Raw genomic sequence first — 14,024 nt, 5'->3', positions numbered from 1 at the left:
TCTTCTCACTGTGTTCGGCAGTTTGAACACAAACCCTCTTTCTCAGTGCACTCTCGATGTTTGTATTTATATCTTAACATTACGTATTCTTTTCTAAATTTTGTACAAAGGTTAAAACACGGTAATCCTCCTTCTGTACGAAACTGTACATAACGCAATACTTTCTGAAACTTAGTTACAGAAATAACATCAGTCCATTGAATTATATATATATATATATATATATATATATATATATATATATATATATATATATATATATACATATATATATATATATATATATTAGTTACTAGCCTTTAAAACATAAAAATGATTAAGGAGATTTTAGGCGCTCAAAACAAAAATTACGTTGTAGGTGTTCAACTTGTTTTGAGAGTTAAATCACTCTCAAGTTGAAACTGTCCAGTACAGAAATTGGAAGCAATTTTTGTACCATAGCAGAAACTAACGCTGTTTAACAATGAAAATGTAAATTGAAAAAATTAGGTATTGATTTTGTGGTGCTGAAAACGGATTTAGAAACAAAAATCAAAGATTAGGTCTCTTTTTTTAAATAATAACGTTATAGTGGTGAACATATTCGCCACGTGTTGGAAGAGCTATATCAACGCTCAGTTTCTTTCCGTTCCTTACCTTAGTTGTGTTCTGCAAGCATGAGAAAGAACAACCTATTAACATTTATGAGAGCTTTCGATGTATGCTTTGTGAAGTGTTATACATAAAAATATAGATGTTTGCATGTATATTTGTGAGCATCTCCTCAGAACTTCTCGACAAGTGTTTAGACGAAAATATCGCCACAATGTGTTAACAGTATAGAAATTTTCTGCAATATGTGTGGGGAAACTTTTCGTTGAAAAAATAGTACATAAAATCATTAGTCAGAAAAACCTATTATTGTTATTTTAGTGTAAAATTGGAGATCAAGATAAAGATTCGACACCTCAAGTTGATTGCAACACTTGTGCGAACAATTTAAGAAGTTGCATAAATAGGAAGAAACGTTCAATTTTTTTTTTTTTTTTTTTTTTTTTTTGCAATACGAAGGAGCCAAGTGACCACGTTAGTCATTGCTATTGTTGTATGGTTCATCCCTCCAGAAGGGAATTTCTAGGAAGAAGAACCGGGCATTGATCTGTCCTAACATTACAACTGCAATGCGCCCAGTTCGATAAGGAAAAGGAATTCTCACTCACTCTCCCCAAGAATACGATCTTTCGTCTGATGATGATCAAGAAGTTAAGTCTACTGAACCAAGTACTTCAAAGGACCCTGAAGTTGCTGTAAACATACCTTCAAATCAACCATTTAGATTGACTCAAGAAGATCAAACTAATCTCATTAGGGATTTTAGACGTCTCTAAAAGCAAAGTCGAAATTTTGGCGTCACGGTTACAACAATGAAATTTACTGCTGGAAGAAGTAGTATTTATCCGTGTATGCCGCACACCTTTTCTGTACAAAAACGAAGTCAAAAGACAGGGTGCGCGGCATACACGAGGAAATGTAGAATTGACTGAGCCATCAACCATTTAAAATCACGGGGAGTTTTTATTACCCTAATACTGGAATATTGTGGGTAATTTTACAAAAGCAGTCGCAACGTTTGATAGAGCCTTAAGGAAATAACTTTCTTAGTGAGTGAGACAGTACCGGTAAATTAAGTTTTCACTTGCTTGAAGCTGCATTGCTGTTAAACTATTTTAAATGTAGTAACCAAGATATAATCAAAATAGGTGTTTACGTGCTCTTAATTACATTTAAAGTTTGTGTTATGCAACCCACCTTCCACACATAGCTAAGGCTGCAATTTACATGGGAAAATATACTGTCTCTCACTCCGTCAATTGCCTCCTCTTGCTCTTATTTATCTCATAGTAATACTTGCTATGAAATTATTATCCTTGGTTCGAAACTCTTTCATACATTCATAACTAATCGTATTTCAATCAAAGGTTGCAAAAGTATACCGTAAGATAGTGATCGTCAAACATATGAAGTTTCTGAACTACCGTATCGTTTCTAAGTCCTAGTGTGAGCTAGCTAGCAACCAAAAGAACTACCAATTTTTTAATTGGTAAATCGCCTTAAACAAATGTAAGATCTTATATTTGTTTATTAGTCAACCGGAGCGTTAACGTGATCTATCAAAAATGTCACCGAGAGCTACACTTCTGTACTAATAGCTCGCGATCGACTGTTTTGCGATCATTGATCTAGAACATGCAGAATTTTTCGAGGTACTTTTCGTTCAGGTACCTGAGCGTACGATCCACAAAGGACTCTCAGATTGCAAAGCAATATATTTTCCGGGAAATTTTCCGACAAACGTTTCGAAATTTAGGTATGATGAAACACGTATATGTATGGGAGTGCGGATGGTGTCTTTCGAAAGTCTCATTCATTCTAACGACAATGACGTACACATCATGAATAAAAAGTGATTAGGGCGCGAGCAGAAGCCTCCTAAAGAGTATTTATTTTTTTCCTCAATTCCGCACTACATTTTGGGCTCTATTTTTAAAAACGCACCATACCTATTTCAATAATTAAAAATAAAACCTCTAGGTAACGGTGGCATGTGTTACTTTTGAGAGTCATTTTGTGGATGAACCTGTACCTTCGACTCTAAAAGGTCGCCCAAATAGGTTACAAAAAGTAATTTTCATGAAAATTCCTGGAAAGTACTTAAATTTTCTTTGAATTTTGAATTGACGTGAACATGTGTAGTATTATTCGAAGTGAAGACTACAAGGGGAAAAAGGAGGCAAGTCAAGAATGGTCGAAAAAGAGTTAACAGCAGAATAATGTAGCCTGAAAGGTGTAGTTTGCATGGACTAAATCCCATAGTAAGAAGAAAGCTAGTCACTAAGAAATTTAATGCTAAAGATTTCGCCTACAGAGGAAGAAGGACATAAGTCAGTGGAAAACAGGTCAATTCTGTAAAATCATAAACAACTGACTTACCTCCTTTTTCCTCTGTAGTTTTCAAATATGAATCATTTCAAAGATATAGATGTACGAAACAGGAATTTAAGGTAGTTGAGGAGTGTTTTTTCTTTGAGGACTCGATAAAAGCATAGACTTAACTTTCTTTGAAAATGCGTTCTTAAACTATAATATTAGATCTGTAAATAGAGTTATAAATATGAAAATTGTGGACTTGTAAGCATTAATTTGATTATATGTTCGATGTGTCAAATTTTAAATTTCTGCTTTCATAATTACAGGATAGAAGCTGTTGTTTTTCTCAAAAGGCGATTATCGAGTTTTGAGAAAATATTCTTCAATGAGGGAAGGAAGAGTAGCGTTCAGTAGTTACCTAAGTGAAGGTCTAGGTTTCCTTAAAACAGCAATGATTTTAGTAATGATTTTAGTAAGGTTACGTAAAATATTTAGAGAATTGAAGGAATATCTGTTACAGGTATGTATAAAGTGATTAATAACTGCTTAATTCTGTCACTCTCTGATATCTGAAATCAGCTGATACATAATGCTTCTCTTTTATAATATGAATGTTCCGATAAATGGGGCGATCAGAGCACAAGGGACTTAAGTCACATTATAAAAGTTGTGACAAAAATAGAGTTTATACGGAACACTTAAATATAGGGAAACAGTTTCTATTTTTATTACCGTTAAGGTATTTACACATGAATCTTCTTAAGAGTTTTAGATAGATTTTTAAAAGATGAATTATGTCCAAAATATCATAAAGTAGACTTGATTCTCTTGTGCGCTGAACGCCCTAAATATTACATGTGGTTGAAGTTAACTTATAAAGGTGAATGACGATTATATAAAGTTGGGCCATAGTCACAGTATTATAAATATGTCTTTAGAAATGTACCCTTATTATATAAAAAACAAGTAAATATACGCATCTGTTTTAAAGTCTCGCAGTTGTAAGTAAATATTCGATTCATGCAAGGCATTAAGAAAATATCATGGAAATAAGCCATTGCTTAACGTAGTGCTACATACAATTTTGTTGAGAAAGAGGTGAATAGAAAAGTTCTTTTGTTCCCTTCGAACCATTGACTATAGTATATTATACGAATCATGAGGTTTTAAAATATATGTTTATGTTTAAATCTCAAATATGAGTCTACATAAGACAGCAATTGTTTCTACAGCGGAAAACAGTTATACCTAGGTAACGTTGTTAAAGCATGTAAGAAGATAACTTGCTCCTCAAAATTAATAAGATATCACTTGCGTTTATTCTCTCACGTGATGAATGTAAGGACATGGTTCTTCATTTATTTCTAATTTATGTTTTTGTTTTGTAAGATCTTGCAAGGTTTAAGTACAAATTGATTTTCAACGAACTTAAAAGGTTTGGTACTGAATTCTCTCTCTCTCTCTCTCTCTCTCTCTCTCTCCCTCTTTCTCTTTGTGTGTGCTATTTGCGAATTTTTCAAAGAAATAATGGAATTTTTCGCCTCACTCTTACAGTTCCCGAGATATTGGCCAAAAAATTCCTATTTCGGGAAATTTAAGGAGCTACAGTATATCTCGGGAACCATAAGTCATACAGAGATCATATTGGTGTTGATCAATTAATGGTAAACATTTTGGTACCAAACAGTAACGGGTGGCTACTAGCCAACTTGCCACCGTTTCCTAAATGTGTGGAAAAAAAGTTCGGATTCGGGATATTTAACCCTTAAACGCATGACATAAATTGTATCCTAGTTTCCATAACATGGGTCTTTATGATGGGTCCATGGGTCCATAACATGGTCCATAAGATTAGTCTGTTCAGAGTATATATTTCTAAAAAAATCCAATTCAAAGTACAAGACTAGTAGTAATAATACTACTACAAATATAATAACATTTCAGTAAAAGAAATACTAATTTGTTATAGTAAAGAACTAATCTAATACTACTATAAAGATTAGTATTAGTATTATATACTAATACTAATATATAATAGTAATCTAATACTAAAATATACCGCGGGTCAGAAATGACCCATGTTATGTATACTACGTATATAAATATATATAATAAAATATATTAAAAAAATACAAAACCAAAAACTTAAATACATTATTTTTATGTAGTAAATAAACCAATAGAAGATGTCACAGAGAAAAACTATTGTGCAACAAATATTGCAGACAAAAATCTATACATAAATTACTGCTGGGTCATTTTTGACCCATGTTCTGCGTTCTAGGGTTAAGGAGCCATATCTTGGGAACCGTTAGTCATAGAGAGATGTTTTGAGCCCTATAACGATTAATTTCAAATTCTTTAAACAATCGTTTTACATGTTGATTATAAAATTCACCGCCTCAATCTGTTTTGTAAGTTAAACGCGGGTAACTCATCTTTTTTTAAAGTTCTGTTATTCCTTTTACAATTTCAAGAACTTTCTTTATTTTTAACGGAACACAACATGCATATAGTGAAAAATATCAATACAACATAATATATATTTGTAATTATTATTATACTTTGCAATATTTAGCATATGTGCTAAATCCATTTGTAATGTTTGTTGTCTTCGTAAAACAACATGGAAAAAACAACGTGGAAAAAAATTAGTACTCAAGGAAATTATAAATGGATAGATATATTACAAGAATTGTTTAATGAGTATAATAATAAATTACTTAGAACAATTGGTATAAAGGCTGTAGAAGTTAATAAGAAAAATTAATTATTTTTAAGTTCGTTCTGGCAATGCTCTTGGAGCATTCTCAACTGCCTTTTCTTCTTCATCGTCTTGGAATAACTAATAAACATATCTAAAAAAATTGCGATTTTAAGTTAACACTAGTATCTTATGATTTTACGAGGTCTACCAATCGCTATAAAAATATGTAAGAATCATAGGCGAAGGGGGCTTCATTCCCGAGATATCGAGTTGATAGGAAGGTGGATCTCAAGGCGAAAGATTTTGGCCATCACCAAATATTTATTTTCCCTCTTTTATAAAAAAGTGAGATCTGAGTTTCTAGATGCAATCTAGTGGAATCTGAAATCTCTTATAAAGTCACTTATTGGTAATTCCAGCGACGAAATATGCAATAGAACTTGTCTGTAAGTTGGTTTTGGCTAAAGCTTATATTTAGTAAATACAAATATTCCAATACACAATTATAGGTCTAGATACGGGAGACCATGATTGTTTGAGCCAAGAAAAAATGATGAAATTAATTAAAAATAATGAATTAATAATAATTTATTTAATGTTTTCTTGCATAATAATCCACAGTGGAATTTCTAGTTATAGCACTTGTTTCATCAAGGGGTTTGAATGTAAAATGATATACACACTCATACCAAAACTAATCTCAACATTTAATTTGAAGAAATGTGTGAGTGAATTTTGGGAGCTATGAAGTAAAAATCCATACCAAATGCAATAAAAATTCGTACCATGTGGAATAAATACTTATATTAACAATTCAACAGACTTCACCGTGCTGGAGAGAAAACAGTGTTATATATGTTTACATTCAAGGGGAAGAAAAACCAAGGTGCTATGCAGAAATGTTACAGTAACGTTCACTAAGCAGAGCACATGTTTCTTGCATGTCAGACTAGTACTTAGAAGCAGATATATAGACAATCCATTGCAGTCTTATCAGAGTGTATCATAGTGTATTTCGTTGTGTGCAGTGCAAAATGTCGCATTACATGAAACGCACGATTTGTTATAACGTACATATGTATCATTAAGATCTTGTTTATCACTTTAAAATACATTATTCGTATTATAATTTGTTTCTGGGATTTGTCGCTCAGAAATCGGGGAAAAGACGAATTGATTGTAATGATATATAGATATAACTCAAGAACACCTAGCACATTCGTTATATATATATATATATATATATATATATATATATATATATATATATATATATATATATATATATATATATATGTGTGTGTGTGTGTGTGTGTGTGTGTGTAAAAATCATTAAGAATATATTGTTTATATAGAGATATGAGAAGAATTATTTAAGTCTATATTCGACAATATATATTACAAAATCAGTGTCACGTAAAGGATTTCATGAAGAAGGGAGTTTAATAATATGTATTAACAATCTTCTCACTGTTTTCGGCAGTTTCAACACAAACCCTCTTTCTCAGTGCACTCTCGATCTTTGTATTTATATCTTAACATTATGTATTCTTTTCTAAATTTTGTACAAAGGTTAAAACACGGTAATCCTCCTTCTGTACGAAACTGTACATAACGCAATACTTTCTGAAACTTAGTTACAGAAATAACATCAGTCCATTGAATTATATATATATATAATATGTATGTATATATATATATATATATATATATATATATATATATATATATATATATATATATATATTAGTTACTAGCCTTTAAAACATAAAAATGATTAAGGAGATTTTAGGCGTTCAAAACAAAAATTACTTTGTAGATGTTTAACTTATTTTGAGAGTTAAATCACTTTCAAGTTAAAACTGTCCAGTACAGAAATTGGAAGCAATTTTGTACCATAGCAGAAAATAACGCTGTTTAACAATGAAAATGTAAATTGAAAAAAATAGCTATTGATTTTGTGGTGCTGAAAACGGATTTAGAAACAAAAATCAAAAATTAGGTCTCGTTTTTTTCTAATAATAACGTTATAGTGGTGAACATATTCGCCACGTTTTGGAAGAGCTATATCAACGCTCAGTTTCTTTCCGTTTCTTATCTTAGTTGTGTATGCCGCGCACCTTTTCTGTACAAAAACGAAGTCAAAAGACAGGGTGCGCGGCATACACGAGGAAATGTAGAATTGACTGAGCCACCAACCATTTAAAATCACGGGGAGTTTTTATTACCCTAATACTGGAATATTGTGGGTAATTTTACAAGAGTAGAAAAGTTTTAATATAAAATGACAAGTTACAGCTCATGTTTCCTCTTTGCATCAACCGGCCTTTCAAGAACCACTTGCGGCGACTGCAGTACACGAAACTACGCCAACTGGCCGATTTAAGAAACCTGTATTTCGCCTTTTGTGCGAATGGATTATTAAAGCATGGAATTCAATTCCACAGGATCTTGTCGTCCGCAGCTTTAAAAAATGCTATATTTCCAATGCCAACGATGGGAGCGAAGACTTTAATCAGTCCGATGATGATACGTGCTCCAGTTCCTCGGGAGACGACGACGACGAAGAAAGCTAGGCACGGGAGTGATTTCTGTTAATAATCACAGTATTATTCGATTGTCTCTGTGTATAACGATTTTAATAATTAAAAGTAGGATGAAAAATACATTGTACCGTTATTTTTTTTTTAGAAAATTGATGTGCGCTGCTTACACGAGTTTTTTTTTTTCAATTTTAACGTTCGAGAAATTGGGGGTGCGCGGCTTACACGGGGGCGCGGCATACACGCGTAAATACGGTAAATACTTCGGTGTATCGGAAAAATTTACTTCTTTTTTTACTATAGAAAACGCACTTGTGGCATGTGTAGATAACGAATAAATGGCCTCATGAAGGCTCTCAAAATTATTATCCTACGGAGTGGAGACTTTTTATTGATTCGTCAAACGCAAATTTAAAAGCCGTACTTTAACATGTTATAAAAAAGCTTCCTCCCATTCCGGTTGGTCATGTTTTCTTATGAAAGAGTCTTGTGAAAATTTGAAACGTTTACTGAGAGTTGTTAAATATTATGACGTTTAGTGCCTCGTTCGTGGTGACCTCACAGTAATAGACTTTTGCCAGATGCAGTTAGGTTATAGAAAATGTTGTTATTTTATTTGTGAATAGAACAGTAGAGATTGTGCCTCTACTACAAAAGTGACTGGCATATTAGATAAACTCTTCAGCCAGGCGTAAAGAACATGCAACATGAACTACTTGTAGATTTACAAAGAATTGTGTTTCTCTCAGTACATTAAATCAGGTCTTATGAAATGTATTCTTAACTCCAAATGCTACTAGTGTGAGGCCTTTAGTTACTTAAGAGGAATATTCCCTTGCTTAAGTGATGCCAAAGTTAAAGGAAGCAACTTCGTAGACCTATAGATTCGACAGCTAATCAGAGGTCAACAGTTTGATTAAATACTAGTAGGTGATAAGAAAGCTGTGAAGCTATGGAAAAATTTCGAGTGCTTGTTCACAGTTATTGGGAAGAGGCCGAGCAACAAATGAAAAAGAATTTGAGCCTAATTTGCTGTCATACTACTAAAATCTAGTTTATGATATGTTCCTTAAACTCCACTTTCTTCATTCAAACCTAGATTTCTTTCTTGAGGGTTGTGGAGCAGTGATGAACATGGCGAGCGTTTTTAATCAAGATATTGGGGCTATCGAGAAAAGATATGAAGGAAAGTGGAGTCCTACCAAGTTGACCGACTGCTGTTGGACTATTGCTTTGGATATTCTAGATATAACCCATAAAGACAACTCAAATGAAAACGCTCAAAATAAACCCAACGGGAATCTATCATGTACAAGGGATTTCAACTTTTGACTACATTCAAAAGTAGTTGGTGATCTGAAATTTTAAATTGTGTTGTCCTTCTCTCATTGTGAAACTTTTGAGTTTTTACTCCTGTCACATATGAGTCATTATTTCAGTATACCGGTATTATTTCATGGTCGTTGTACTTGTATATATAGAAAAAAGAGGATTTGTACATATTAATTTTTCTAAATTTTAAGACTAATACTGTATGTCATTAGTGCATTATTTAATTAATCGATTGTTTAATGTTCTGCACTGAACACTTCATAAATTTGCCCTACTACTACTACTATTTGATACATGTTATATCATTTTGATTTGCTAAGTTTAAAATCAATGTATAAGATTATAGAAATCTATAGGTTAGTAGATTCCTTAACTCAATCAAAACTTGTCACGTTAAGGTTAAATTATGTCAAGAAACTTAACCATAGCTACATACAAGGATTTTGGTTCGATGATTAGGCAGTTTTCTGATCCTAATTACAGTGAAAGATACACTGTTTAAAATTTCTTAAATTTGAGAAACTGTTTCTTATCTATACATCGAGACATTTTCTTAGAAATGAGATTTGGCAATTCTCATTCATAAGGAAAGTAACAGTATATTTTCTGGTTTCGCTTTATACAACTCATCTACTTTTCTTCATTTCTCATTAATGAGAGTTTCAAACTCTTGTTTCTAAGAAAATATATTCTCTGTGCTCAGTTGAGAAACGGTTTCTCATATTTGAGAAAGTATTTTTAACGGCGTATACTGATACTTTTGCATGTGGTTCTTTTTCAGTACTAGAGCTAAGTATATTATGATACATACAAGGACAATTTAGCAAAAGTGAAGCTAAGTTTATACTTTTATTATCCAGTCCTACCCTATAATCCTTAAATGAATGTAAAACTCATACAATTAAATAATTTACGCATCTTCGATCCAAATTTGTTGTAGGAGATTGCTGCGGCCAAACTGTATTACGTGTGAGTCATTATTTCACTATACCAGTTCAGTTTAATATTAAAGTATACGGTTATAAAAATCTGTATTTTGTGCTGTATATTTAATTTATTTTTTCATTATTGGTTTTAGTGACTAGTATAGGTTCTGTGTTGTTATAACTGGTTAGCATACCTGTTTTCCTGATATGGGTTCGATTCTAGGTAGGAGCTCATATGGCTTAGATGTCAGGTTAAGCTATATCTCTACGTCTTACACAGTCTTAGTGCTCTTGATTTAGACTTTAAACTTTAAATCAACTTACTTGAAAGATCAAAAACATCTGAAAAATTATAATAACCAATCATAAAATATGTGTTCTTGTAGTACATAAAATTCGAATTCTAACAATACGTGGAAGTGTAAACCTTCGTTTGCCAATAACTTAACATCGTTTCAGACTGCCCAGTCCTATACATTTAGTTTAAAATCTAAAATACTGGCTACTAATAATAGTACTTTCAGAATTGTAAAATATTATTACTTGAGTCTAACTATTCGAATTTTAAAAGCGTAAAATCTACAATATTATAAGCGCTTATAGAAAAAAAGAAATGGTCCAAAATGGGAGATATACCAATCTATAGACAACCTGAGATGAAAAAATGATATGAGAGCAGAAGAGCACCCAGAAATATTTGTTTGGAGGGGTCCAATACTACAAGTCATTACAGCTATATAGTATTGAGCGAGTATAAATCTTCACCCGAAAGCACGATTAGTAATTGTAAAATACTTCCACCTATATTTTCAGAAAAAAATATAGAACTATATTGTTTTTATAAGAAAAAGAATACAGATGAAGTGTAAGATCAAATTTTCATGCTACATCAATCATTTCCCTGTGAAACACAAGTTTTAATGAGAAAATGTAAAAAATGTGTGTTGAGTTAGCCAAGGGTAGGAAATTCGAACCCTCTGTATGAGAGAGTGACAATCACAATGCGTAGTTTCCGAGAAAATCAGGAAAAAAGGTTTCTTTGTAGAGATAAAAATTGAAGCTTGTACATTATCATGTCATTTAAAAAGATGAAGCTGATGCTGAAGTAAATACTAAGCAAATTTTGCATTATATCATTAGCAAAACCACAGTATAAACTAAGGTTAATGAGATATAATAAACAAAATAAAATGATTAGTATTTATAGTTCATTTTTAAATATAGCTTATTATTTCTTTAAAAAAAATAAAGGTGAAATACATATCAATCGATCGATTACGTTGAGAGCTGAACAAAATAATGCAAATTCTCATGTGGGGTTTTCGACAAATTTAGAAAAAACGAAAAGTGTGCTGTTTATTGCCAATTTGATGCAGTGAAGCTTACTCCTAACATTGGCCCAAATAGTCTTACAATGATGCATATACTACTTGTAACTTTTATTGTTTTCTTACTTTAAATTTAATAATTTTTTACATTCCGAGTGTACATTTCCGTAATGTCTCATAATTTCAGTTGTTTGTAGTTACCGTTAAGCATGTGTACAAGGGTACAACAATCCTTCCCCTGCTGAGGTGAACCGGCATTAGATTAATGTTGTTTACAAAATGGCTTTAAATAAGCTTTTTCTGAAATTATGACACAGGTAAATCGTATTTTTCTACCCGGAATCGAAATATTAAACTATTTTGCGAACATCTTTTTCATTTCCTCCTCCTCCTTCTTTTTTTATTTACATTTACAGTGCGTGATTTCAAATAAAGTATTAAGTATATGTTTTGATTTCACATTAACTCTTGTTTCAATGAACACTTACTTTCTTGTACTAGTGTGAAGGCTAATTGATTACTCTATCCAACAAACGTGTCCCTTTTTGGGGACCGAGACGTGGATATATAGCTTGGTACGGAATCCGAACTACTGTAAAACGCTTAAAATTTCAAGGATCTCTCATTAGGTATCAAACCTGGGATCCCATGCACCAAAGGCGCACACACGCTAGACACTAAACCAATGGATAGGGCACTATCTAGTAAAAGCTGTAGTTACAACTACACTTGTACCGCACTAATGTACAATAATCAGATCCTCCTAAGGGCTACACTTGGATCTGTATGACCCTCCATCATAAGCGAATACACCCACCACACTTTGATCATTACGATATTTCAGAATCACAAATGAATATAACACACCCTCAAATCTTAATTTCAATAGTTCTCCACTAGCTATACAAAATTTTACCGTATAATATTAGCCTACAGTTTTCTTGGAGGAGGAATAAAATGGCGGCTGGATAGATAGCAAAATTTTAAATTTACATTTATTACATTCTGAAAATATGATATTATACACAATTTACTTTTGTTGTTTTTTTTTTTTTTTTAAACTGTAGATCAAGTAAAATATATCTACCACGCCGTCAATTTAATTGTTTACTTATAACCGACATACTCGGAGTCATGTTCCTGCTATTTTGGATGCAGCGTGTGCTGTAACTTTTCAAACTATTTAAGAACTAATACAATTTTTAACATTATGATAAACTAAATGATAGTCAACTAGGGCTTAGAGCTGGAACTTTAAATTTATAACCTGTTAGGACTGAGATGAAGACAACTTCTTATGCAAGGAGAGTAAGTTCCTATTTTATACAATAATAAAACAAAACTGGCGTAAAAGAAACATTTTTTTTACTTGCGATGTAATCACCCCATAAAATAGATGATGTAAGTAAAATGCTTTTGCCCGGTCATCATTCCGCGTTAAAATTATATTTTTATGTATCTCAAATAGTTGTGTTAACATCGAGTCAGTTACTTGTTTTGAATACCTTTACTATTATAAGTTGTTTTATAGAAAGTTTAAATTGTAATGTATTTGCTTATAAATTTAATAATTTTAATTCTATAGTTTTAAATTCAAACATGAAACTACATACTTACCTAATTTTCTTCAAATATTCTAATGGTTTCTTTGGTGTACGCCATCCACGCTGTCGCACTGTAATGGCGCCTGTTGATTTGCGTCCGTTTGAGATCTATTGCGCTGTTGCTGAATGAATCATGGTTTTGATACGTCAGAAATCTAGATGTCGCTTCTCGGCTGCTATTCTTCCTTTCACGGAGTTGAATAAACGTTGAGACAATATTAGGAGGTCGAAGCTTCAGAGAATTGTCTTTTATGTTCTATTGAATTCCATTTCAGGCACAACCATTTAAGCACCCATCTCTAAATCTTAATTCCGCGCGTTATTTTCTTAAGTTTGTTAGAAGTCTCACTGTGGCAACACCGCATCGACGAGCGAAAACAGCGTTGCTAGATCTAGAGATTTATCTGTCGATCTACAGACTTTTTTTTTTTTTTTTACGTCAATAGAAAATATTTTTTTATTATGAACTACAGACACTTTTATTGACAAGCACATCGTTCAATATATACGTCGAAGTTCCAATCGACTCTTTGCTGTTCCACCAATTCTTCCATCATCATTCACTTGCCTTAATCATCCGTCTCCCTTAGCCTAATGGGCATAACGCGGAACGTTAAACTAAAAGATTTTATTAATCTCTCTCTCTCTCTCTTGATATATATGAGTTGACATAATTC

General features: G+C 32.4%; 1 protein-coding gene across 2 annotated transcripts in view; it reads right to left on the bottom strand.

Annotated features, from left to right (window-relative positions):
• LOC145690422 (uncharacterized) overlaps positions 1 to 13,439 on the bottom strand; it is a 64,441-nt gene extending 51,002 nt beyond the window's left edge. For both annotated transcript variants that reach the window (XM_081765279.1, XM_081765280.1), the window contains exon 1: positions 13,361 to 13,439. The gene's annotated coding sequence lies outside the window, so the exon portion shown is untranslated. The remainder of the gene's footprint in view (positions 1 to 13,360) is intronic.
• Between the last annotated feature and the right edge of the window lie 585 nt (positions 13,440 to 14,024).

Source organism: Thermobia domestica, chromosome 7, assembly GCF_964235325.1.
Source record: "Thermobia domestica chromosome 7, izTheDome1.hap1.1, whole genome shotgun sequence".
In the NCBI taxonomy this organism is placed as follows: Eukaryota; Metazoa; Arthropoda; class Insecta; order Zygentoma; family Lepismatidae; genus Thermobia; species Thermobia domestica.
Note: the sequence above shows the minus strand (reverse complement) of the source record. Positions and strands in the feature narration are given on the sequence as shown.